We start from the raw sequence: 26,000 nt of genomic DNA, 5'->3' as shown, positions 1-26,000 counted from the left end.
TATATTGTAATTAAAATGAAAAATGAAATTTTCTTGTTAAAAAAAAATAATGATGTAGTTCCTAAATAATTTGAATATATACGATGTAAATAGCAGTAATAAAAAAAGTATAAAATGATTGAAAGGAATATTACAGAGTTATTCACTTCTAAACAAAATTTTATTATAGAATTAAGATTTTTTGATAAGATAACGTCGTCTGTTTAGGACGTGGGAAGGAGTTGGAAAAGGAGGGATAAAAATAAAGATAGGGAAGAAGCATGACGAATATTAGATGGAAGGGTATTCTTAAGGGATAGTAGGGTAAGCTAGAATTGAACGTGGGGATTGTATTAATCGCTAGTTAGTTTCATGTCGTTATTTTCATATCTATTTTTAAGTCTTACTTGGCTCATTATTCATTGTTTTTCATTATATAATCTTGTTTTATAGTAATTATTATTTTAAATTTAGGGGAAAAACTCATGTATTATATAAAATCATGTACATGATAAGTTACAGTGTTTTTTTTTGTACCCTCCTCTGGAAAAATGTTTAGCAGGTAGAAATATAATTTTTTTTTTTTAATCTAAGAAAGGGAATATGGATACTAGAGCATCATATCCCTTGGATTGCCTTATGGCCATTATAAGGTGTTAATTACCGGGTCCAATGAAAATAGTATAGGCTAACATTGTATTGATGGGTCGTTACAGTGTTTTTTTTGTTTTTTCGTACCCTTCAATGAAATAAAAATTAGTAATTTTAGACGTATATAATACATGAAATGTATTATATTTACTTTACTGTGTCTTCTCTCTTTGATTGCCTTGCGATGATACAGTCTAGCTATAGCCTATTGCTACGCTATGGGATGAATGTTTTACAGTGAAACAGTGAAATCCTTTATATAACCATTACAGTGGCCCAAATATATTTGGACGCTACAATACTGAGTATAATAACAGTCTTATTAGATATAAAAACCTTTAACGTGTAACATATAATTGTCAAAGATACAATATTTCCCCCTCCCTTTATTATTAATTTTAAAATAAATACATTTTTTTTTCGATAATCTAACTAAGTTAGATTACATTTTTTTTCTTTTGACAGTTTCCTCCTTTTTTCATTTTTTTTTCTCTACTCACTCATATCTCAAGTCTTGAATAATAGTGGCGGTTCAATTGAAAATGGAGAGATGCATTTATCCGTCATCAATATTTAATTTATTATACAGGTTTAATTTGAATTTATAGTCTTATCAAATAATAAATAAGAAGAAAAGCGAATTATGAGTATATACAAATGCAGAAATAGATTAAAATGAAATAACCATAGTAGTAGTAAAATTTAAAAAAGTAAGTTAAGAAATAATAAGTAAGTTAAAAATAAATAGATAACTTAGAAACAGACAAATAAATTTAAGAAAACAAAAAAAAATATTTAAGGAATAGTGTCTGCAGATAATTAAATTGACTTTGTTTTTAATTGATAATTGACTAATTAGGTAATTAAACATATGTGGGATATACTTATTAACAAAAAAATATTTTTACCTAATGTTTTTAATGTTTCATAGATATTGATATTTTTGACCTGGGCAGAATAGCCTGGATGAAGTTTAGAGTTGTTAAATTATATGGTTTCAAAGTGGTATTGAGGTAAGATAAATTATAAATAATAATGTTAAGTATTTTAAATTGTTTGTAGAATCATACATGTAATAGAAACTGTTTTGTAGTAGATTGTCCCTGAAGATGGCCGGATTGGCCGAAACGTTGGACGTATAAGAGAAATAAAAAGTTTTGAGACTATAATGGATAAAGTTTGAATTATTTATTTATAAAAATACCAGTCTCAAGAAAATATTAAGATTATAAATAAAAAAAAAATAAGTTAAAAACAAATAAAAAAGTTAAAAGATAAATATTTATTTATTCATAAATTTGTCCATAATTCCTCTATATTTAGCCGACTATCATATTTATATTATTTATGCAGATGTTCAAATCATAATTTTAAAATTATTATTGCAGACTTTAAGGACTATTCATAGTATAACATTTCCTCCTGGTGTGTACTGACTTCACATTTAGATCTATTAATGACTTATTCCTTCATATTCTAGATGTATTTCGTGTATAACTCATCTATTCTACAATAACTCAAGAAGAGCAATATTATCATGATTCCCTGCTCGCAGATGATAGCTGTATTTTTTCCCTGACGTACAGGTCGGGCTGTGAACCATTAACCGTGAACAGACTGGTGTTAGTAGGAGGGTAATAGTGAGATGTAAAACACGTGTGCCTGCCCTGGATAGCCTCATCTCCAAAGGTTCCTCTCAATGTATACAGTAACCTATAATTGTATATTTTAAATGCAAAGTATCCTATTGTACATGATCCATACATCACAGCTTATTTTCATTATGCTTATTTTCCTTTATATTTATAACTTTGAGGATCTTGAAACTCAGTCAGAAATAAAACAACTTTTTGTTTTATGACACATGTATGGTCATTTACTAATGTTAAAAAATACTTTTTTAAAAGAGAATTTTCTTAAGAATTATTAAAACGTTTGGAATACGAATCAAGATTCGTGAATAGAAACGTTATTTAAATTTGTTTTGTCGTGGAGTTTATATACTTAACTAATAGCTTTGTAAAATGATTAAATTAGATTAGATATTAAACAATATCGGGAGAACCCCACCGGACAGTACTATAAAAATATATTTTCTCATTCGAAAACCGTGATTCTCACAAGCAAACGTAAGATAAGATAAAAACTTTTAGAATTAAGACGAATCATGGAATTTGCTACAACTACCGCCACAAAATAGGCGTAACTTTTAAATGTGAAAATTGTAGTAGTAACATATACTACCGGCATACAAAAAATAACGAGAAATATTGTTCATAGATCTAGGTTCAAATAAAAATATTATTTATGATAGTACATTAAAAGTAACAGACTATTCAAATATATGTTACATCCATAAATATTTGAAATTTATAAACAAAAATGTTGAACAGATATAGTTGTGTTATTGTGTATTAGTAAATCAGATATATTTAACTTAATAAATAATAGCATTAACAAAGGGATTAAGCAAACTGTCATAATGAGGTTTCATAGAATATAGTAATTAATATTTAGTTGTATGTCGGATTATGTGGATAGATAGACAAATATGTACTCTATAAAAAGGTTTAAATTTTATATTTCTAAAAGAACTGGAAATCTTTCTTTAGGGGTTTCCTCGCCATGAATGACCCACAGACCGTTTTGCCAGACTTGGTTATTTATTCCTTATTAGGAATTAGATTATCTTAAAACATGTATTTCCTTCAAAAACTGACATTCATAATTTTGCTCGATCGCAGTACTTCCTCTTTCTGTCTATTTCATAATGTTCATCATAGTTAAGTGAAATTAAAAATATTTAAATTGCTGATACATAAGAAGAAAGGAAGAAATATTGAAAAAATTACTTAAAACCTAGCATAAATGATAAATAAATATTTATTACTAAAAGATTTATAACTTTCAGAAAAAAAAAATATAATTTCAGAAAAATTAATTAAATTTTTCGACATAAAAAATAAGATCGAATTAATAATGCATGATACCTATCTAGTTTATGAGAAAATAAAGAAAAAAAAATCAACATTTTGCAGTTGTTTTATTTTTATTTATGTTTTTCTCCAAAAAATATTTCGATAGTTAAAATTTGATAACGATATTATCATATATCAAATTTAAAAAAAATGATTTGAACCTATTTTTATATTTATACATTAGTAATATACGTTTATTTTTGGTGTTTCGGTCAGGCAAGGTCCAGGGCCTCTCTCATTATCTTCCTCCTCTTTCTCATACCTCCGGTAATTATTCGGTATCTTCAAATTCCCATTCTCTTCAAGATATCCTCCATTCCGTCTAGCCATTTCAAGCGGGGTCTTCAAGAGTCGTCACAGATCACGTGAAAAACCCGTTGCTCCCTGCAGAAGGTCCTTTCTGATGTTTTAGACCCTGGTCCCAGGACCATTGGCTTTCAGTACCATACAACATTAATCTGATCCTGTGAAACAGGCCTCTATAATTTATTATTTTTCGTATGACAAAACAGCATCTATTTTCGACGGTCATCCTTGCATTCAGTTTCTCCACCATTTTATTATATTTATTAGTGCACCTTACGGTTTCGGCCGCTTTGAGGGAGTGATTTCTTATTTTGAGATGTACACTCCTTTCACTTAATTTTCTTGACCTTAACATGTCAACAGTCTAAAACTACATTGATATTTACCCAAGATCTCGGGGCAAAACTGTACTTATTTATTTAGCAGAACTCCAAAATCCTCATGTAATTAGTTTCGCAGTTTGTTTTATGTATAGATATATATGTAATAATTGTACGTATATAATATGTATAAGGAATATTACATTGAAAATATATACACACAGATTCAAAAGTCGATCCTTAGATGGACTAGATGGATTCCCCTCCTCACTTTGAAACGAAATCCCTCGATCCCTGACAGATCAAATAAGTGTTGACGTTTAGCATATTCAGTGACTTTTACTACCTAATCCCCACAGCGAGTATCTTTTATAGCTTTACATAAGTCAGTGCTAGTTAGTGGTCTATTCTCTTCCTGTCTAGCCTGACCTTAACTCGGCTCGGTTTTATATCCGCCTTTCCTAGATCTTCCCCTGGAAATTAGTATCAAACAGACTTGACCAAAGTGAATAAAAAATCATTTAATTATCAGTAAAATGCTAATCATGTTACGTGCTGATCACAAGCAATTAAGGAATTTTAATGAGTACCATGTCGTAAAATTGCTTCTTATGGCTAACTTCATGTTTTATCTTATTTTCTGCATCCTTTCGTTGCTTTTCGTAGCAGCTTCTTTGTTCTTGATCCATTTTTATTATAATTAACTTATTGGCATCTTATGCTCAATGATTCACTATTGAATTTTCTAATATTAATTTATGTATATAAGACTGGTTATTTACATTTATATACCGTTCTCTGAATTATGATCAAAATATATAAGTAATGTACGATTTACATATACACATATATTTTGATCATAATTCATAAGACATCTATAGATACTGCTGATTTGTTGTTTGATATGAATTCGATAATAAATCTATATTATTTTAATCCTCGTTCGTAAAAGGAAAGTTTTCTGTCGTGGTAGTGCTGCCATGACAGTGAGGAGTGTCGAGTACACAGGGTGACAGCAAACCTGACTTATACCCGTTGACAGTCAGTCGAAAAAATGAACATTGCAGTTACCGTAGGGGAAAAAACTGCCCAATCCACCATTACTGTGGATAACGTTATTATATTGAAGGCAGTATACAGTAATAACTACGTTGTTACTACAATGGCTGAAGACTGTCATTGCATAAACGGGTCATTATACTGTTCCTCAGCTCGAAACTGTAGAATCATAGATACAAAGAAGGATAGATATTTAAGCTTTAAGTAGATAGATACTTTTTAGATTACTTGGGTATTTATTTTATGGCATTCTTTTGTTTTGTTTAGCCATTTATTTATAGAAGTGTCCTTATCGATTAATTTTATATATGTATAGAAAATTTAAAAAAAAACAAAAAAAAATATGATGAGTAGATAAAATATTGTGTGTAGGTTTTTCGTTTCAATAGACTTAAAAGAAAAATGCAAAAAAAGTGTTACCGTCGGATCTACCTTAACCTATAAATTCTTTAGGCCCTTCCAGATAAACCTTTCACTAGGTGACCTACAGTCCAGTGTTTAGGACAATATTTGTTTATAAAGGTAATAATCTATAAATCCAGAAGATACTTAGACCTTGAAGAATAATTTTATTAGTAATATTATGAGGTGCTATAAGGATTTTGAATTATGAACGTTGAATTCCGGAAGAATTTTTTTCGTTGAGTCCTAAATCTTAATTATATGTATGTTAAAAGAGTCTTTTTTATTTTTTGTATTTTATTCATTTTTTACTGAAATACTTTTACTTTAACAGCTATATATTAATGCTTTGAAAAAAAAAATGTCGTTTTCCATTACTTTATGGTATGAATGAAAACCAGAGTCGGCTTGTAAAGCAGAACAATCTTCAAAGGTCAGCGAAAGTTCAGAGTGATGCATCGACGATTCGCTGTGGCATATTTTCTTTTGTAGAAACTTTTGTTTTCTCTCAGGTGACGTCACTCTTAGCCAATGCCGAATTTTTCGCTCCTTGTGACATGTTATTTCCATTCGTCACTCGGTCGACCGCTTAGGCTCTGGCCGCGGCTTTCTTTGCGCAAGGTGATTGATCTGCGGTTGTGGACCCGAATTCAATAAGTGAAAAATATTTCTAGCCGCAGATATTAAGTGTTTGTGGATGAGCGATGGATTCCCTATATTGAAGTGATAGTTATGTTTTTAGTCTATCTAACCTTAGATAAAGGTTTTTAGAATATAGATTTTCATAACTGTTCTATCGATTACTGAGATCGGGCTTTAAGATAAACATTACAATAGTTTTAGTTTAGTGTAGTATCGTTAATTTATACCAGCCATCCACTAAACCATTATAAGATTATTGCTCCCAATAATAATAACAATAATTCCATTGTTGAGTTTCGGTATAATGTAGCATCTCAAATGATCCCCTACTAAAAATAAACAATTTACATTAGCAATTAAAACTGATCATCTCGAAGAACGTGTTCATTATAAATTTAGAAATCCCGAGGTCTAATGGCTGGTGATAGCCAATGGTGACGAAATTTTGAAAAACAAAACAATAAAAAAATATACAGTTATAAACAATGAACGCGGACGTTAATAGGATAACAGGATGCTCAATATGTTCCAAAATCTTTATTGGAATAGTTGTCAAACTTTCAATATGTCAAATGTGGAGACAATTCAACCAAATATCACACCTTGGTTTGGGCTAGACTTCCAAAGAGCCTGTTTTCCTGGATGATTTGGATTCAATTCCCTCTTGGGCCAGCCAAGAAATAAACCTGGACTCTCCCCCTTTGATTACAACTAGGCTCCACATTAGGGGTAATCATGATAAATTTCAAATGTTTCACCATGTTAAATGTTATAAGGATAGGATTATGAGCAGCCCTATTTTAAGTCATGTTAAATGTATAACATCTTCTGGTGGGTTTTCTGAGCAACTTATTTTATAACCTTTCCTTGCAAAACATCATGTTATTGTTTACTTTTAAGTTTTGATTAAAGTAATTTATTACAACATGTCTAAATTGAGTGAAAAGTGGAAATTGTATGAATGTTTGGCTACTAAGTGGCTACTAAGTGCCTTGTAGATCTTCTAAGTTGAGAGGAAGAGAATCAAGATGAGTGACAACTATCATTACATTATTATCATTGTCATCTATTGCTATATTAGTTATAAAAACGTCCAAAACATGATTAAAGTTAAAATTAAAATTAAAAACAATACTAACACAAACTTCGCACAAGTAATATGCATAATACTACATTGCTTGTTACTACGACAAGCAAAATGGTGAGCTCGTCAGCTATTCTTTTGCGTGACGTCATTCTCCATTTAGCACACCTATTAACAGAGACGCTCAACCGTGAGATATGTTATATTGTTTTAACATGGTCAAAGAAAGAAATATTTCTCCATTTAACATGAGTTTTTCCCTTTAACACGCTTTAACATTTGAAACTAAAGATCATGAATACCCTTATTGAAGTAGCTATCAGATGTTAAAAGAACCACTAGTCCCACTAGGTGGATGAGCTTAGTCTATCTTGTAATTTAATTGTTTTCATCCATTTATTGATTATCAATGTTTGGGCCCACAATGTCGGTTTTGAATAGGATTGGTATAATAAATAGTTGTTTACACAATTAAAAAAACGAAGTAAATTCCTTTGCTCAGTAGTGTACAGCTATAAGGAACTTGGTTTCAAAATACCTTTGTCCAGTGTCCGCCTCTATCCACTATTTTTGTTTTATTTAATGCAGTCCTCACCATCTCCTACTAATATAATATTAATATTTTTAACATATAGCTTGATTGTTATTTAATACTTTTTGTGGTTAGATTTGATCAGTCAATATGATTTTTGTTAACATATGGTTGAATAATTTATTTTTCCTGTCCTCACCCTTCTATTCCTTTCTTACCAGTGTTGGGTGGGGTACCGTTGCCTTGATGTAATTGACGTTTCGGGTATCGACCTAGTGCACTATCCTGCCGTGTCAACAAGGAGTTAGGAAAGTTAATCCTAATCCAGCGTCAGCCGCGTCAGATTGTTAAACGCCTTGCGTAAATTGACCGCCGGTGTCGGATTAGGAACGCTCCATCACACCCGAGTTTCTCTTTGCGTCAGTGCGCGCAATATGTGATGCGGGCTCTCCGGAGATAACTGTCACATTTCGGCATCACATACGTGTTAGCACACTATCGAACTAACCACAATGGTGGTTTATGGCTTATGGCGAATAATGGGTTGTTAATACAATTGGTGTTTAAGAAGCCATCAATAGTAATTAATGGCTATTCTAATAGTATAACAATACGATTTGTAATGCTGGATAAAGTATAACTGATAACAATTATCATGTTTATTTGTTTTGAGGGCGAATCCTTTACAAATAGAGTTAGCTAGTTCAATAAATTGCTTGACAGATATACAAATAGAATAATAAATTAAAAATCATTCATACTAATTAATCATGAAACATACTAGGCAAAAACATTAATCCGGGCCTGCTATTTACGTTTCTCTCAATCAAAATTAACCCAAAATAACTGCATATTTAACGTACTCAAAGGGACAAAAGCTACTCATTTTATTCAAAAGACATGTAGCTGCCTAATTTTGAACTTTTCCGGTTACGTATAAATGTTATAATTTAAGATCAAATAATGTCGGTACTGTCTGGATTTTATACTAATTTTAATTATTATTATTCGATTTGGTTACGTACTTGGTTCTTTTCTCTTAGTATGTGAGATAACTTGACAAAAAAATGATGGCAATCCTCCAATATCGTTTCATCACAAGCTGGACGAGACTTCTTTGGGCCAGATGTAGAACTTTTGCAGAAAGTTTTACCATCAGCCAGTACGCTCTAATAGTAGGCTGGTTGAACGAGATTGGATTCTATATTCGTTATATACAGGTCAACAAGTAAGTGCTTAAACGATTTTTTAATCATCCACACTTATTTATAAATATTTCCTTCTTTACTAAAACCGGAGTGATGAGCACTGAATGATTTTCTGATAGGAGATTTTTGGAAGTTTCAGTATCATAATATCGATAGCTTACTGTAGAGGAATGCTAAATACATTTCCAGTAACGTTAAGAAAAATACAATTAAACGTTCTCTTTTTGGGGGAAAATTTTAACTTTTCTTATAGTAGGAATAAAGTCTAAATCTGTTCCGTCATAAAAATAATTGAAAAGTTGTAATTTTCTTAAAAGAAAGAATCTTTAATTGTATTTTTCCTAAAGTTAATAAAAAATGTACTTAGCACTACTCTGAAGTAAGCCATCGATAATTAATTATGAATCCTAGTACGGAAGTGATAAAATAATTTTAATTAGTGAGTTATATACCGTCATATTTATATTATTAAAATAATCATTCTGTTACGTGACGGGGTACTTCAGTAGATTTTTATACGATTGAACTAATCGATTCTCCAAGGAAAATCGATTTACTCCCGTAAATATGCATTAATTTTAATAAACTATGATTAGGTATTATCTAATATATAATAGCAAAGAATTGGTTCCCTTCTTTTGTAACTCGTTTCGTTCAGGTAATGTATTATTGTTCTTCAATGTTTAACGGTATTTATGCTTTTATTATAATACAAATATACCTTAGTATAATCTATAGCATATGTTTGCATTTATATGAAAATATATGCGTATGAGGTAGGTAAGATGCTGTTGAAGCTGAGGGAGTTGAGACGTCATTTTAGCAACCTCATAACTGCAACGGTGCCGATTCGGATTCTAAAAAAGTGGGGGGAAAATAGATAAAATAACCGGTGGCATTATCACCAATGTTGGCTGAACTTTTAGATTAATTAAGCCTAATTATTATAGATATTTTGTAGTGATTTATTATTTATCAATATTTTATTAAAACATTAGCATAATACGAATCGTACTTTTCTTTTTATATTCGATTGCTTTATATTCATATTATTAATATTTTAAAGTATTTATTTAAATATTACAGTTAATTTAAACTTTAAGTTTACATATTGTTCATTTAGTTTCAGTAACGAATAATTTAATACAAAATAAAAAAGTATCTAACGTTTTACTGTTAATGTTCTCATTAGCCTGAAACGGGAAAGCTCATTAAACTGAACAAATACCCAAGCTCTATTACTGTCAGCCAAAAGGGAACAAGCGGCTAAAATGGAAGGGGGAACAAGCTATCAATTTGTTAAAAAAAAAAAGAAAATAAATTCACTTCTACAGTCTTTTCATCGCAAATATTTATTTCAAGCAGTAAAAAGTTCATAATTACTGTTGTGGTTTAGACTGACGCAAGAATTCAGCATTAAGATAAGATTTTAGTTTTTTATCACTAATTCTATAATTGTTTACTATTTTTATTTATATTTTGTTCTCTTAATATTGAATATTTAATTGTTATTTTAAACATTGAAAACCTCCCAACCCTCTGGAACCTTCAAGTCCCTTGAATAAATAAAAAAAAAATAGTTAAATTAAATAGAATAAAATATCCACCTTAAGAAATATGAATGGGAACGGCACAAACTAATTTAATATGGATTCACTCAAATAATCAAGATTTAAATACAAAACAAGAATGAATATAAAATATTTTATCAATTTTTTATGTCATGCAAAGCAGTTTATTGCAATTTAATTATAGTTGTTCTAGTCTCTTTTCGAGTAATTCTCAATTTATAAAGTTGAATTGTTTTAATCTAAGATGATTTTTATTTAGTTCAAGAATAAAAAATAAATAGATTAAAAAAAACTAATTCCTTTGATTATCGGTGTATGTGTAAGTCTTTGTTCTTTAAAGGACATCCGAACGTTAGTAGCAACCAGTTTATCTAAATATCCAACTTCTTCTATATATATTTTTTTCGGATAGTTTAAATCGATAATATAATACAATAATATTGATATTAAAATTTGACTCCAAAGTTATTGTTATAAACAAAATTAAATAAAACAACAAAAATAATAATAATCTTATTAATAAAAGAATTTGCAAATACTTTATTTCAGAGATTAGTTCGACTAATTGTTTTTTATTTTCACTCGCCTATGTATGGAATATATAATAAGGGAAAGTATTGCATTCGTGAAAAATTTTGAATGTATCGTTTTCGACGGAAATCCATGTTTTGAAGTCCCCGAGTTCAAAAAATCTCGCAAAATGGTCTCGGTGTGCATTTTTGAACAGCCTAGCACATAAAGAATAAGTCGTACGATACTGAAATTACTTATTTATGGTGGGCATATAGTCTGGAATGTGACAAATACTTTTTCACTTTGTGTTCTATAAAGTTTAAAGTGTTAAAGCCACTTTAAAGAGTCGATAATTCACATATTTTCGATTTTCTCCAAACGGCACTGACGATTTTGATTGCACTCGGTGATTGATTAAGCAATGAAGCAGTATTTATTACCAGATTGGTTTTATTCTCATTGAAATAAATGAAAGAGAGGTTTTGAAAATAAAATATATTCTCATTGAAATAGACTAACAGAGCTGTAGTGCCAAATTTTCAAAAACTCTACCTTTAAAGTATTTTATGTTTTATTTATTAAAAAAAAATAACATTTCTCATTGGTAGCAATAATATATTAGGCATAATATATATATATATATTGCAAAATAAATACTTTATTAGATTTTCAGAAATTCAATTAATATTAATTTTTCTCCCTTTCATTTTAAATGTTTAAGCAATTTGATAAATTTTTCCTCTAGTTCTTTGTAATGATTTTAATTTTTAGCGTCAAAAGTTGATGTTATAAGTTTGTATTTTATTGCTGCTATTAAAGCTATTATAAATCTAAAATTTATTAATTTAAATTTAACCCTTCTTCCTCTTCGTCTTTTAAAGATTAAAAACATCGTGGTTTGCTATATTGATGTATGAATATTTGTTAATGATACATCGATTTATATTCGAATTACTAGCGTAATTATAAACTTTTGATTAGATATATCGCACTAGTATTTCTAAAGTGACATATGTCTAAAACTTACATTTCTGGAAATGTGACACTCTTGCCTATGGAGGGGGGGTAGCATAAATGCAGCAAGAGTGACACAAGTGCCCTCTGGCGGACAAGCTCTGAAGCTAGGTTGATACAGTTTTGATGATTCATAAAGATATATTTACCAATTTCTTTCATAGTCATAACTCAAAAACACCGATTTTTTATTTTTGAGTTTTGTCACTTTAGAAATACTAGTGCGATATGTCGATATTTTGGTTTTATTATTAATATCTCTCTCAAATCAAAAGCCGCGCCAATTCAAGTCCGATTTTAGCATTTATTTCCTGGCGACCCACTTAATTACCTCATGTGGTACATCATAATTACCCACTTAATTACCTTACTTAATACGGTAAGTGAGATTACTTACTTATTAATCTTAGATAGGTATAATTATCTGACTTGAAAAGGTTTGTAACCCAAGGTTGAAAAGGGTTGTCAATCCATCATTCATACCCTAGTTGGAGTATATTATCACGTTGTAAAAAATGAAATTCTAAAACCCTTTATCCGAGTCACGACAATTGTATTAAATTTAGGTTAGTTTTAAGGTCAATCTTACTTTGTCATATCTAATAGGAACTAGTAAATCTATAGTTTATTTATCGTCTCAACCGTCAGAGCTAAGATAGTTCACTGAATGTATTCATGAGCCTACAGGCTCAACCTGAGGATATCAAATGCTCTCCGAGTCATACCATAAACTTCAACTGCACCTACAAGTCGATTCAATAGAGTTTACTGTATTGATTTCCCTCGACAGAGAATTGGTAATAAACAAGGCAGAGAGCTAACCTATTGTCCAGAGGAGGAACAACTGCCCAGGAGTCGTCCGGAAATAACTTTATTGTAGAGCTGGGCCTAATGAAATATACATGAGTACCGGGTGTGTATCTGTTATCGGCTGTGGAGATTGTTCTTCAGCGGAGTGAGATTGATGGAAGGGGGTAGTAGGCGGCGGGTGTTCTGTAGAAAGCGGTTTTAGGATCATCAGTATAACCTTCTGTTCGTCGAAAACCACAGTCCCTAGGTGTATCGACAATAACACTGAATAACGAATTCCATGCCAAAAATAAACCTAATAAATAAAAGACGGATTTACTTTGTCTAATGAAAAAACAGATATAAACCGACTAATAGTAGATTACCACCGTGCATCCCGTTTCATTCCTTTAAGTTGACGTTCCGTTTCGATACAATATTATAAAGTATAAACTGAACTAAAAAAATATATTTTTATGTTCACTTTTCTTTCCGTTTATGTGCTTTAATTTAGACTTTATTATGTTTCATTTAACCGGAATGGAAGGAAACGGTACGTATAGTACGAATCGACCATTAGTCCGTTGGTATAGTAAAAGCAGTGCGAATCGAATTCAGTTCATAAAATAGTAATGATTAATATTACTTATGTTATCACAAGAAGACTAAAAAGGTGCTGGATCGGAGATCTCCTTCATTTAATGGCAATATTAGGTAGCTGAATCAAGTCAAGGGGAGCTGGTGCTGTGCCCCGACTTCCTTAACGATAACTTCTTCAATTTTAGGATTGTGATTGGATTTTCACTAGATCATAACACTGTTATACGCTTTATCTTTTTGGGCTATTATTTATTTTCTACCCTTCTTCAGTTCTCCTCCAGCGTACCTTACTCCAATAGAATGGGATACTTTTTTTTCGGATTCTGATAGTAAATGACATTTTTATACTAATTCATATGGAGCTTTTGTTCCGACGCGTACAGAAGGCGTAAGTTTCTAAAATCTGTTAACAATGTTTTACTGTTTTTAACGATTTGCGTGCAAACGTCTAGAACCAAATAGTTTTGAAGCTTAGCCAAAAACTTGGGGCACTACATATTATCTCTTCACCTTTTTGTAGAGTCATAAGTAACTGAGTGGAGTACACAGTTCTTATTGTGATAATGAGCTTTGATTTTATAAAAGTACCCAAAAAGCACAGTTTTTAGGAAATGCTTCTGTAAAAAGAACCTTTGAGCCTTCTTTCCCCCACTTCTCCTGATCCTGAAATCGACAGGGCTTTATTATGTACTGTTTGGGGTATTTCACCCTACACGTTACTGAAACCTTTTGAACTACAAGAATTAACTTAGCAAAACCGTATGTTTTGATCTTATTCGACTGAGTTGAAAGTGAATGAAGAGTAGAGATGTCCTATTGGTAGTTAAAATCCTGGTAATTTAATGAGCTGTTTTTAATTAGTCTTTTTTTTTTTTAAACTAACAAGATTTCAGTTGTCCTTATTTTTTTTTCAAATATTTATCAAATTTTTATAAAATCGATTTTTTTTTAACCTATCTTGGCTACCATCGCTAACAACTTCCAAGTTCTGATCCCTATTAATCCCATGGAGACATGACCCAGTTGGGAAGAGCGTGGTGAGGACGGCGTTATGATGAGCTGTGTAATATTAGAGCCCTCGAGCCAGAGGGAAGGACCCTCCTGGAGTAAGCACCCTGGTCTTACGAAAAAATCTATATGCAATATCCGACTCGAGCCTGATGGACAGGAATAGTCCTCAATAGTTAAATTTCGATGCTTACAATCCTTTAATGGGGGGGGGGAGTAACTTATTTGCACAATTAAGTTTGTTTATTTCATATTTGAGCCATTCAGTTGACAGAATGCTTAACTCCATAAAATCAGTTTTGTGTGTTCCAAACAACTAACTATTAAATAAATGTATAAGAACAGATGGTTTATAGTAATTTTAGTGAAATATATTATTTGCATATTTGTAATCTTTTGCAAAAAAAAAAATAAATAAAAATAGTTCCCAACTATAATAAAAACTACAAATTTGCTAAAGCTAATATAAGAGTACGCAAGTTAAATGTATAGACAACAGATATTAATGTTGGGGATCTAAAAAGGTATATGTATATATAAACAAATTAACATAAAACAAAATAGTTTGGAAGTTAATTTTAGGGTTGGTGGTCTGATCTTATTGTTGAGTTGTAGATTTGTAATTCCTAGTTGTAGCACTACGACGGAGAGGTGTGGACAAATCCCATGAAGGGAAAGAAAAACTATGTGAAGAAGAGAGAAGAATAGAGCTGCGGAGTTAAGAGATGCAATTTTGTGCAAAAAACGTTCAAAACTTACAAATGTGTGAAGAAATTCCAAAACATGAAATTGTTTACAATATTAAACCAATGTTATTCGAATGCCTTTTCTATGATTCGTATTTATTTCTGTATTCTGAAGTTTGGTAGAATTTTCGAGCGATTGAACAAAAGATGTAATTGCACAAAAATACGGTCTCTAGTTATCAGTGTTAGTCTAGACTAACTACTTTTCAAAATCGTAGAATACGTTGTAACGTTTGTTTCCATAGGAGTTTTGACTATTGTCAAAGTGGACGCAGCACAGTATGATTTCGCAACTTTGAACTTGGACCGAAATATGTTCGAAATTAAAAAAAAAATACAAATTTGATTTATGACTGACTATCGACAGTCGACTGTTTAAGTTCTCAACTTAAATAGCCCTAATGGAAGCTCTACAAAGTGAGGCGAAACGTTGGCAAATAAATAGTTGTTAACTATTTTTTCTTTTCTTATGACCGCACCCCTGACCATCTTCTTCATAATTTGAATTAATTAGGTCAATCATTTGTATATAAAATAAAAATTTGGTTGTAAAAAAATTTGGTCTATGACTGACTATCGACAGTCGACTGTTTTGGAAGTTCTCAACTTAAATAGCCCTAATGGAAGCTCTACAAAGTGAGGTGAAACGTTGGCAAATAAATAGTTGTTAACTATATTTTCTTTTCTTATTACCGCACCCCTGACCATCTTCTTCATAATTTAAATTAATTAGGTCAATCATTTGTATATAAAAAAAATCTGGTCAAAGCTACTCCAAACATTTGTATCCTTTAATAAATTTTATTTTATTTTTTTGAAATAGTTGAATTGAACTTAATTAGGCAACACTAGCGCCTGGTTCGAAATTACATTACTATACAACAATATTTAATGAAAGCATTTCACACATTCCATTTCTCCCAGGGATGTAACACGTTTTTATACATACATAATACTACTGTAATCGCAGATGATAAGGTTCTATAATGCTTAGGACCTTAGCATCTTTCACACGACTTTTCGGAGCTATCGCAACCCATTTCGAAACCTGAACGTGACCGAAAGACTAAGGCCATGAGGTTGACGACAGTGCACTTCTACCTTATTGCCTCCGACATTAAAGCCCCCCCTAAAGTTAATTGGCTAACTTAACAGGGGACTTTACATTGCCTTATAGGATTATGGGGTACTTAAGAGTTGAGGCTTTCTTTTAGTAGTAAGCTCTTTGCTTAGGACTTGAAAACTTTTTTAAGCTATAAGAAATGTATTACGATCTTATTCCTCCTTAAAAGTTGTAACTCCTCCCAGTCATTATTGCTAACTATTAAATAGTTTGATGCACCTTATTCTCTTATTTCTTTAATAAAAGCATGAAAAATTATCTGGATACGGTCAAAATAACTTTAACAATTGATTATGGGGTTATAGTCTCGTACAAAAGACCGTGCGTTTGGAAAACTGATGGAGTGGTTCGATTCTACGTTTAACGCATTCTCTAAAAAGTAAATACTCGTTATCTATACTTATAATAATTTTATTAAATATTTTTCATAATACAAATATAATTACTATAAAATCAAAGAAAAAATTATCTTTTTTTAATACCTCTGATATACTACAAAAGGTCCTTGTTATGATTGTAATAGATGACGAATAGTATTCATTATACTTTCGTTAGTGGAACTGAAAAGCAATGTAGTCCAGTAATCGGTCCCCGTCAAAAACATAATAATAAAAGCAAGAAAGATTATCTGGATACGGTCAAAATAACTTCAACAATTGATTATGGGTGTATAGTCTCGTACAAAAGACACCCCTAACTATATACAACGTTATTATTGAAAAAAAACACATAAAATAAATAGACAAAAATAACACTCCTTAATAAAAGAGAATAATTTAAAAAAAACGATATTCGTAGACCTGACAAAACAAACAATTGGCCTCTGATGGGTAAAAAAAAAACAAGTTTATTTAAAAAAAAGAGGAATAATAATAATAATGAATTAATACTATTGAATAAAATAGAAGTAATGTGAATAATAGAATTTATAACAAAGTGTCCTGCAGGAGCCTGGGCATCAGTCTTCGGGTTGAGGTTGGGTTTCTCAAGTTACTGCTTCTTTAACTGTCGGTAAATGGGAGTGGAACTTTATGAACCGTTTCTTGATGTAATCCTCTATCACCTCCATTTTTATTCCCGTGGCAATTGGCTACATTACTAATATTGAAAATAAACTACGAGTATTTATTGTAAGCCAACGTTTCACCCCATGTTGCAGGGCTTCATCAGAGCTTACAGAATGAAACAAATCCAAAGAAAGAAGAATCAATCCATTCCGTTAATATTTATTTAATTTTGCAATGAAGCATTCTTAAACCATAATTTTTTTTTTATCTGTTGCTACTGTTTCGTTCTTTTACTTAGTTATATGTCAGTTGACGAAATTCATATCACTTTATAGTACAAATATGGTGACTATTCTCATATATTTTCGTTCTATGCTATGATCTCATATTTTCACGTAGTCAATGGAAGGTTCAGATGCCTGATGTATTCGATACCCATAAGTCTAACCAAAACCCTATCACTCCAATCGGCCGTGCGTTTCTGCACTGGTGGAGTGGTTCCGACCGACTCTGCTCTATGGTGCACCACTCCTGCGTCACCTCTACTAAACAACGCTAGAAAAGTTGCAGAGTTATCAGAATTCCGTCCTTCGGCGAATCGACGGTGGAACTACACTACAGAGGGCCAGAAACACTACCATCCACCAGGAACTCCAGCTACCCTCAGTGCCGGAGTATATAGGCCGAAGCCACATCAAATTTTTTGATGGGAGTAAGGCCTGTGCCAACCCGCTGTTCAGAGATATCGCCCCTCCACCAAGACCTGGGAGGTGGCAAAGCACTGTCCCCTTAGTAGACGTCCTCGCCGAGGGAAGGACTTCGGGCTCTGCAGCTTGAAGTCATCACATCACCACCACCAGCCGGAATGGTCCCTCTCCATTCTATGTAAGCCCCCAACTAGTATGTTACCAATGTGAAACCGCCTTCAGCGGACCCTGTAACTCATCTTATACTGCCATACGGCAAACAAAGTCAGTATGTAATCTGTATATATATTATGTATTATCATATATTTGTAATTGTAATTATATATAAATAAAGGGATTTGAAAATAAACTTAAAAAAAATCTAATTACTATAAAATCAAAGAAAAAATTATATCTTTTTTTAATACTTCTGATATACTACAAAAGGTCCCTGTTATGATTGTAATAGATGACGAATAGAATTCATTATACTTTCGTTAGTGGAACTGAAAAGCAATGTAGTCCAGTAATCGGTCCCCGTCAAAAACATAAAGATTCACTGACCTTTAGAAGATGGGCTCCGAGAAAATCTTATCTCGGAGGTAATTACTCACAATGGAAATAAGCCCGAGGCTTTTCTGCCTCGTTTACTGCCCCTCGGGAAGATACTTGCTCGCTTTGAGAAAAACAAAAGCTGTTCCAGATTGAATTTTAAAATAAAGGAGGGGGGATGCTGGCATTAATCTTTTCATTGTTTCTTATTCGGGCTTAAAATCTGTAAGTAACAATATTGTTGTTTCTACGCAATTAAACAAGAAGGAGGAATACGATTTGTAATTTTCTTTGTATTATTGTAGCAATTTTCTTCAGGGTCGTTGCGAAATGGAAATTCTGCAGTATTTGTTACGCGATTTAGAACTAATAAACACGAATTCACGTTTTAGCTCTCAGTTATCACTTACACAGCTATCATGGCGAGTTCAGTGGAATGATAAAAAAATGCTATAGCTCTAATGTCGTATCTGAGTCCAAGAATAAATTTTTTTTTCCACATTATTTTGATCCATTACTTTATTTGAGTTTAAAAAACGTCCGAAACAAAAACAAGACGAACTACGAAGAACGAACCCATCAAAGCTACAGCAGACAAAATGGTATGGAGCTTAGCTGGTCTCTTGTGTGACATCATTCTGTAATTCGTAGATCTATTAGCAAATTCTCAACCTTGTTAAATATTATATTGTTTGCTAAAAGAACTAAATATTTTTCAATTTAAAATAATTATTTTTCATTTAACACATTTTAACATGTTAAAATAAAGATCATGTTATGAATTAAAATCTTCAACCCTCTTGCTCAATTAAAATCTCCAAATTAATTTAGAGAAGTATAATTTAGAATCTGAATTTCAGCCACTTTTTCGATGTTCCTCGATTTAACTTTTTTTTTTTAAATTAAGTTTTGCAATGCAGTCCTAGAACCTCAATGAGTTGGAAAGACCTCGTTAATAATGATTAGTATCTTTTGTTGTAAAGACCCTTAAATCGGATGAGATCAAAATTCAGTCGTGTCCGTCCATATCACTGGCGTCTTAAAGGTCTTTGAACGAACTAGAGTCAAGTATTGACCTGTTTGTCCGTAGTCGTTCAGCATCAGGAATCGTATTGTTGGCACCTTTGAGTTAGCGACAGTTGTTTTTTTAGTATTTAAATAATGAATTACATGAATTTTTACATGTCCTCAACTATATAAGATGAAGTATTGCACTTTTAAAAAAATAAGAGTTTTCGACAGAAATATATTTTTAAGGTCCTCTGAGTACCCATAACCTGTTTCATTGCACTTTCATGTGGTCAACCTAACTCAAAAACGAAACTTTATTTGAACTAAAGTTTCATTTTTAGATCAGGCGTTCCTACACATTTTTGCACGCAGGTTACAAAGCTTTTTTGTTAAAATCGATCAACCGGAAGCTCCACTTTATTTAATCGATTTTATACTATTTTAGAATTTTTTTGTAAACGACCCTAACAATTTTGACTAAACTAGTTACACCAATTATTAAATGTTCTTTAAGGTCAGATTATCCCTGACAATTATGCCGAATTTTCAAAATAACTTTCTCTAAATTACCAATTATTTTTTTCATTTTATTTGTTACTTATAGTTTCAATAGTTTTTTTATTGAATTTTTTTTATACGTGATTTTTATTGATCGCATAAGATTTAATGATCTCTCCTCGTTTATAATAGCATAAATGGATATAAATAGAATATGAAGGAATTTTATGTTTAACTTCGTTATAACAATAAACATTGTTATTTAATAATATATATTTTGTTTAACTGCTGACATCTAGGCAAGAACAAAGTATATAATAAATTTTTACAGTGCTAGGAATCCTTAAATAGGAATATCCATAAATACAGAAAAATAAAAAATGTTTGATCAAAATTTTTTTGTACCTTTAATTTTGTTAATTGGAAAAAATAAACCATCTTTCATTGTTAATAACCATAGACACTGGATGTATATACAATTTGAAAGAATTTTCAATTATTGTTATCTATGGTTGTTATAACAATGGTCAGATTTAACTCAGATATATGATATAGGGTAAATGAAAGTTGTGTGATGCGTACAACAGATTTTATATACTTCGGTTTTTTTCTGTAAGTTATGAATCTTCAAAACTTTTTCTGTAATAATTTTTACGTCTATTTTAATGCTGACTTGATCAATTTCATTATCAACGCTTTTCCTAACCAATAATTGTTGTCTATTTTAAGAAATAGAGTTAGAAAAGACCCTGTAATTAGTTGGGTTAAGTAGCTAGCATTCCTGAGATTAATATGTTCTTTCACTCCAAAAAATGTTTTGAGTTACTTTGCCGAGGCGTACAACACGTGCGTACTCTGGATTAGACACGTGATTTAAATCTTAAGCGTGAGCGTAGCAGATGTTAAAGAAGTGCACGTAGTACTTGAAGCATCGTAAAGCAGACTTTGTTTTTATCTTTACTACTTCGACCCCAGTATCCTATTTTATCCAGACTGTTTCAATTATCTTTGTAGTTTTTATCTGGTGTCCTTCGTACTTCCCACACCTTTACAGGTCTTCATTATGATTCTTTTTTTTATCATGTCTATTCCACTTAATTTGATGTGTGAACTTTTATGTGGCAATTTATCTATTCCAACTCTTTTAACCTTGATAAATATTTGATTAAAGGCAATCTTGATCATATTTCATTTTTACCATATGAAAAATCTATAGCTATGATTTTTCATTAACCTATTGTAAAATATTGCAGTTTTATATTAATATTAAAATACGTTTCAGTTTGATTTCGTACAGAAAGTAAATTAGAAGGAGATGATCAAGGCCGCGGTCCTGAAGAACAAAATGATTTTCAACTACGTACTTATTGCTAACGTTTCGACCCACCGAGGTCGTCTTCATCATGGCTGGTGTAAGGGGCGGAGGGAGATGTTCTCTACAAAACAAAGAAATTTGAATTGACTCTTCTATTTAAGGTTAAATTATTCTAACAGACCATATTTAGTTGAGATAGTAGACATTTTATAGAATAATTAAAAAGCCTAACATTTTTGGACACCCTCCAAAAATTGAAGAATTTAGTTTTAGGTAGTCCAACTACTAGGAACATCCTATCAAATTTTGGATCTTGTGTATTTTTATCATCATAATTATTTATTTTATTATAATTTATTTTTTCAGTAAAACTATGTCTTGTGTAGCTTTTCTTTAGTATGTCTACAGTTATGAATGAATACTCACGGTCTAATTTTTATAGACCGTGACTGTACTTGTATTATTTTTTCAAATCTCTCTCTCTCTCTCTCTCTCTCTCTCCCTCTCTCCCTCCCTCCCCCCTCAGCCTCCCTCTCCTTCCCCCCTTTCACTCTCGCCTTCTTTCTCCCCACTGACTTCCTCCCCCTTTCTCTCGCTCTAACAAAAAAATCTTTTCTGGTTTTAAATTTTTATTTCCTACCTATGATATATTAGAATTGTTACATCAGCTAATTCGACAACACTACACATAACTTACACAATTGTATAATCCTCAAAAGAGTTGTTTTTTCCTGATCCTTACAGATGTAGGCTTGGAGTTCCTATTGGCATGGGCTGTGGAGGCCTTCCATAAAAACCAATACTGGGAATAAATGTTGAATTTCTAAAGGACCACTATAACTTTTGCTTGGGAATCTGAAGTGTTCAGAATATCGATTGAAATAACAGCCCTGACAGGAATAGCAATAGAGTATCCATTCAGCTTCCACGCACGTCCTTAAGGAAAAGTGACAAAATACCTCCTTCTAAGGTATATACAGAATATAACTATTTGTACGGATTGATAAAAGTTGATGGGTGAGATATGAGTGTGTATCTAAATTTGATTTCAACATTAGATTACACTCAATGTTATTAGTTGTGCCCATCATATCATCTTCGCATAAAAAAAGTGGCGTATTTTAAAATTCCTGGGAGAACTTGAATTATTGGCGCAGATTTAAGGTAGCTATTTATTTATAATTTTGATCTACGTTGATTGACATATATTATCAATTTTTGATCGTTTGGTATTTTTAATTAATGACTCCATACATTTGGAGGGATACTTAAATATTGCAGATTGAATGGAAAACCCTGATAAAATTTGGTATATATATTGTATATATATATTGTACCGACGATATATATAGATAATTAATTTAATTTATCTAATTTAAGTTACTGGAGAGAATTTCGTTTATAAAAATAATTTTAATTCCATATGGTCATGAAGTTTAATTTAATTTTTTTAAAAACCATAGGCTCTAATGTAATCGCTAAAAAACAATAATACGGGATGGAATGTTCTTGATATGTGTTATAAAATGTTTATTATATTACATAAGCCGTTTTCAGGCGCTATTTTAATATTCTTCGATCATCTGAAAGTCTTCACTTCCAATTTTTAGCAAATATTTCAAAAGTGATATATGACCGTCGCTCCCTGGGGGTCTTAGTGCATGGCAAAGCAGATGGCGAGTAATCACCAAAATGCTCCCCTGCACACAGGCGATCCCACAACCTACCTTAAAATGTCCTTCAGGCAATGAAAGGATATTTATGTTTATTATTGTTTAAGTTACTGCCTGTGTCAGCAGTTATTTCGATGTCAGGTGATCGAGTAGATCAGCTGATTGAAAATGTATTTATAAAGGTACGGAACACCCGAGTAACAACCGAGTTGGTCATTTCTATCTCTCTTTTCTATTTTTCCGCCTTTGAGCTCACAAACGTTTAACTTATATTTATTTTATTATGTATTGTTTTTTTAAGAGAATAAAATTAATAGAAGGGTAAGAACAAACGTGGTCTTAGTGGGGTGGATCCGGCCGGGAAGGATTTTTTTTTTGTGTTCTGATCTCCTCTTCTGAGATTGTGACATGTTGTACATAGACCAAGCTACTCGCTATAATTGCCTGTTTGAGTAGTTATATAAGTAAGTATTGCCCACGGAAGGTAGGATCTACAAGATACAAAAAAAAAAAAAAAAAAACGGAAAGTAGGAAGAGGTCAAGAAACTGAAATTGCCGGTATATGTATATATATATATTTGTAAATGCCTTCTTCTTTGCTCCAGGAGGTAATAAAAAAAAAGGAAGGTAGGAGTGCAGTGTCTCAATAATTAAGATCATCTGCATATGATAGCTGCTGAGACAACCGATTTTAGATGTTTTCTTCTGTATTAGTTCTAATTGAATTTATATCGACTTCCAGAGTTATATGGAAAGAATAGGAAACGCAGAATCACTCTGTCTCAAGCCATTCTCCACTGAAAATTCCTGGGACAGCGAATTTCCAAGCTTACCTTGACAGGTAGTATTATATTATTGTTTGAATATTATGTCGGATATTATTTCATTCATTAGCGCTGGAAATCACCAACGGTGCGGTATGATTAGTATGATCTTTATCACCTATTCTTATGACTTTTTTTTAGTACTTTTCTATAAAAAATTTCTCTTAGTTTGTATTTCCGCCCGTTTCAGTTCGTTGAGATGTGACTGACTAAGATTTGACGGCAATATTTCAGGAAATGGACGTGTTTTATGTCATACAAAACATCATCAAACTGTATTTAATATTTTGTATATATCTAATATATAATCCAAGTTTTCGAAAACTCACTCCTTTGCGCGCACTTCAGAAAACCACATATTTGATTAGTTTTGTCAACTTTTTGCTTATATTTATAGTTACTTTATTAGAAAAAAATCCTCTTGATGATAAAAGTTATTAAAACTGTTATCATTAAAATTGTATCCCAGGGTTACAGATCCCTATACTTGATCCCATCATTTTTTAATTAAGTCTAGAAATAAAAAAAGTTTTAAATCTATATTATACCATACGAAAGATCTAGGTAATTATACTTTTTTAATTTTTTTTTTATTGTGTACATCCAGGATATAGTTAGAAAGCCAAGTTGACTATCCACTCCCATGCATGCTAAATTCTACCTCAATTTTGTAGTTGTATCAACTTTCAGAAATTATTTTTGTATTCGTAACGCTTTAAGAAAAAAATTCCTTTAAAATACTTATATTTTATATTTACTTATATATATTTTACTACAATACTTATATATACTTTACTACAACTTTCCGTAATATAGCGTCGGAGTTAATAGTCATGAAATGAAACTTAATATGTTCATATTGTGGTGAATTTTATTCTCTCTAAATTTTATAGAAAAGTTTTTGTTAAAAAAAGTACGAACACGAAGGTATAAACATATAATTGAAAAAACTGAAAAATGTATATTGTGCATCGGAAGCCGTTATGGGAGGTCTAAAAATTGGAATTTGTTTTACTAATATTCAGAAAGAATATTTATATAAGAATAAAAGAAGAAAATCTTTTACAAGTCAATACAAGTTCTTGTCTTCCTCTATTTCTTGAACTATAACTCCTTTTCTGTCTTTAATTATTATTAATAATAATAAGTAATGACTATTTATGCTTAATTATCACTTCAGAACTTCTGTGTTATGAGTTATAATAGTTTTTTGATTACTGATACATTTTAATAACTTTTAATTTTTTTTAAATTGGTAATAAAAATCAATTAATTTCTTAAATGTTTCACTGACATTATCTATATTCTAATTATATCTTTCTTTTTTTTCAGGTAAGTTATTCCATATTTGGAATATGTAAGGGATTGGTGTCAATGGTACATTTGTTAGTTGAGAAACAACTAATAGAAAACTAAATATGTATGTATAAAATTAACTTTAATTACAATCCTTATTTTAAAAAAAAAAAACTATGAACTTCGTAAGTATTGAACTAACGACATAAATGTATTGTTATATTTATGTTTAAGTTAATGGTTCAACAATTTCAATTGTCTTCTTAACTAAGTTAAGTATCCCTTAACTTTTATGTTTTAATTTATGTTTAAAAAAAAAAAAAATCGCTAAAAACTAATGAAGGCTCAGGGGCTCAGTTCATTGTAGGGAAGATCTGTTGCTTGAACAACGGTTGTACATAGGTGTGTTTTATTGAAAATCTGGTCACCCACTAGATTTTTCTCCAACTAAGGGTACTCACTTTATAGAGGCTGGGGTGAGGAGAGGCGGGGGGTTAAATAGTACATAAGCTGAATAATATAAATTATTTTTAAAATAATTATGTTTTATATAAAATCATAAAAATAAACTGACTTGAATTTCATAACACAAGAATTGGCTTCCTGTGATGTA

The 26,000-nt window shown here is 31.2% G+C and overlaps 1 long non-coding RNA gene across 3 annotated transcripts in view; it reads left to right on the top strand.

The window, feature by feature from the left end:
- The first annotated feature begins 21,526 nt into the window (after positions 1-21,526).
- LOC106677596 (uncharacterized) overlaps positions 21,527-26,000 on the top strand; it is a 51,148-nt gene continuing 46,674 nt past the window's right edge. For all 3 annotated transcript variants that reach the window (XR_010843009.1, XR_001342626.2, XR_010843010.1), the window contains exons 1-3: positions 21,527-21,755; positions 22,339-22,564; positions 24,010-24,108. This is a non-coding gene — a long non-coding RNA (uncharacterized lncRNA). The remainder of the gene's footprint in view (positions 21,756-22,338; positions 22,565-24,009; positions 24,109-26,000) is intronic.

The sequence above is a fragment of the Halyomorpha halys genome, unplaced genomic scaffold (assembly GCF_000696795.3).
Source record: "Halyomorpha halys isolate HHAL.00 unplaced genomic scaffold, Hhal_1.1 Scaffold104.1, whole genome shotgun sequence".
NCBI classification, from domain to species: domain Eukaryota; kingdom Metazoa; phylum Arthropoda; class Insecta; order Hemiptera; family Pentatomidae; genus Halyomorpha; species Halyomorpha halys.
Note: the sequence above shows the minus strand (reverse complement) of the source record. Positions and strands in the feature narration are given on the sequence as shown.